Raw genomic sequence first — 3266 nt, forward strand, 5'->3', positions numbered from 1 at the left:
CTGTATTCCCGTTTTCTTTGTTATTTTTTTAGGGAGGGACAAGACTAAAAGAAAAATAATGTTACGTGTTTACTTAGGTTGGTTTTCCTCTTACTTACTGCCAAGAGAAAGGAAAACAAACAAAACTAACAACGAACTGAAGGAGAACCGTAAAAGAGAGAGGTAGGTACGCTGGTTTTAATAATTTGCTGCAACTATGAATGTGCTGGTCGTCTCTCTCTCTCTCTCTCTCTCTCTCTCTCTGCGTCTGGTTCTAGAGATATGAAGGATAAAGTTGTTATTCTCGTTTACATAAAAGAGCGACCAGAGAAGATTGTTGTAAGGAGAGAGAGAGAGAGAGAGAGAGAGAGAGAGAGAGAGAGAGAGAGAGAGAGAGAGAGAGAGTAATAAAAATAATGGCTAAATATGGTAAAAAGAAATTCCAGGAAGGTTGGTTGTGTATATATGTTCAATGAAATTCCAGTAAAACAAACAAGAGCATTATGTAATCAAACTAATTATCGAGAGGAAGTGAAAAAGGGAATAATATTTTTGTAGCCATTAAGAACTAACGAGCCTAACGATCTTTCAATAGCAGGGAATATTTTTCAAAACATAACAGCAATAATATTCTATGCTGGTCGAAGTCAAGGCGCTGTTTATATACTAATGAACGTAATTACTGAGAGAGAGAGAGAGAGAGAGAGAGAGAGAGAGAGAGAGAGAGAGAGAGAGAGAGAGAGAGAGAGAGAGAGAGAGAGAGAGAGAGAGAGAGAGAGAGAGAGAGAGAGAGAGAGAGAGAGAGAGAGAGAGAGAGAGAGAGAGAGAGAGAGAGAAATCGATACCATTATAATACGAAAAGGAATTACATTTTAGGCAATTGCAGAGCTGTGGAGACCCAATTCCTATTTATTTTTTACACTTCGACACGCCTTTTTAACAGCTATGCGACTCATCCGTAGCCTAGTTTGTTGCCGCAGTCTTTTTTTTTTTTTTACAGTAAAGGAAGCAGCTCAAGGGCAAAAATAATTGGGAAAAACACGCTAATCGCTACTCCAGTAAAAGATAGTTGTATTATATGTTAGGGACGTCAGTTAAGGGAAGGAAGAAGTTTACATATTGCTTATCTTAACGTCTACTTCTTCGTATGTTTCTGTACGTATATATTTATCAGGCTTAAGGGCTAATGTGACGGAAATGAGCACCGAGGCAACGAGGAAAAGATTTAGTTATTACTTTTCTTGACAACTACTACTTCACATATTTCTGTACGTACAAATATATTTATCATGTTCAAGGGCCAATGAGACGGAGATGAGCACCGAGGCCATGCGCAGCTATGACGTACGCTCCTCCCTCCTTTGCTTACTTTATATTTATTCTTCCTTGCTTGATTTTTTTCCTGTATCAAAGCGACATTTTTGCAATCTTTTTTTTATTTCCCGTGATCCTGGGCATGCATTTCCTCCTCTTGTGCAATTGTATAAATCATATGCATCCTTTTGTTCTGTCAAAGTCTTGATCCTCTTTCATCTTTTTCGCAGTTTTTTTTCTTTAGTTGAGTCTTCGCTTTGCTGTTGCTGTTGCTGTTGCTGTTCTTGTTGTTGGTGGTGGTGGTGGCGGTGGTGCTGCTGTTTCTGATATTCCCTTCCCTTCCGTTCCCTTCCCTTCCGTTCCCTTCCCTTCCGTTCCCTCTCCTCCATGATCATGTTTGTCTCTGCCCTGCACATTCTGGTTTTCCTCATCAAAATCCTAATAGTTTTACTCTTTAATCTTCTTTTCCTCCCCCTCCTCTGCTGCTGCTCCTTCTCGTCGTCCTCCTTTTCCTCTTCCTCCTCCTCTTTCCTCCTGCTGCTCCTCTTCTCTCTCTCTCTCTCTCTCTCTCTCTCTCTCTCTCTTATTCTCGTATCCTTACCGTACTTTTTTATTATTATTATTGACACTATCATCATCATATTTATCATTACCATCAGCATCGTTTCTCACACATTCCAACGTCTACGAGTGAATTGGCTGCCAAGAGAGAACAAAAAAAAAAAAACAACAAAAAAATTTGGGATGTTGATGTGTTCTTGGCTTGGTTTTCGAGGGAGCGGCTGAGGCGGAACAGGTTGGGAATAAATCCTCACTTCCGGTAGCCTCTATCCCTATCATCATATATTACCATTATTATTTTTTTTCTATTACTTTATCGTCTATAGTAGTATTAGGAATGTAGTAGTAGCAGTAGTAGCAGTAGTAGTAGTAGTAGTAGTAGTAGTAGTAGTAGTAGTAGTATTTTCTATCATTATATTGTTGTCTACGGTAATATTAGGAGTGTAGTAGCAGTAATAACAGTGGTAGTAGCAGTAGAAGTAGTAGTAGTAGTAGTAGTAGTAGTAGTAGTAGTAGTAGAATAGTAGTTTTTTCTATCATTATATTGTTGTCTACAGTAATATTAGGAGTGTAGTAGCAGTAATAACAGTGGTAGTAGCAGTAGAAGTAGTAGTAATAGAAGTAGAAGTAGTAGTAATAGTAGTAGTAGTAATAGCAGAAGTAGTAGTAGTGGTAGTGGCAGCAGCAGGCAGCATCATTACGATCCTTATTCAGCTCTAGACGCGTCCCTCATTAAGTGACTAGCAGGGAGGGACAAAGGGGAGCAGGTGGAAGCCTCGGAGTCTAAAAACCCCATTCACAAGGAAGAATAGAGGTTCGGGATATGCATGAAAGCGGCGCCGGCTGAAATGAGAAGCCTCTGGCACTGGAAAGGAGGAGGAGGAGGAAGAAGAAATGGATGAGGAAGGCGAAGAGTAAGAGGAGTGTGACGGATGGAGGATGAAGGGAAAGAAGAGGAGGAGGAGGAGGAGGAGGAGGAAAAGGAGCATATAATAACTGATCGGGACAGACAGACAGACGGGCGAGGGGAATAATAAAACCTGAGCGTCTGAATGAGCGAGAATACAAAAGAGAACGAAAGATCGAGATGGAAAAGGGCGTCAATGGAGAGAGAGAGAGAGAGAGAGAGAGAGAGAGAGAGAGGGGGGGGGGGGGGGCCGCGGAAAGATTAATAACGCCCCCGAACACAAACTTTTGCTCCTGTATTGGTATTTTCGTTGTAAGAGAGCAAGAAATGAAACGGGTCCTGGATGCCGCACAGGGTTGCCAAGTCTCATGAGTGGGCGCTTACCAAATCCACGAAGATTCATAGCCGAACTGAGCGTTTTATTACCAAATTTCCTATGTGTGTGAATGTGTGTGTGTGATTTATTTATTTTTGTTGTGCAGCTTACAGGTTGTAGTAAAGTATT

Source organism: Eriocheir sinensis, chromosome 14 (genome assembly GCF_024679095.1).
Source record: "Eriocheir sinensis breed Jianghai 21 chromosome 14, ASM2467909v1, whole genome shotgun sequence".
Taxonomy (NCBI): Eukaryota; Metazoa; Arthropoda; class Malacostraca; order Decapoda; family Varunidae; genus Eriocheir; species Eriocheir sinensis.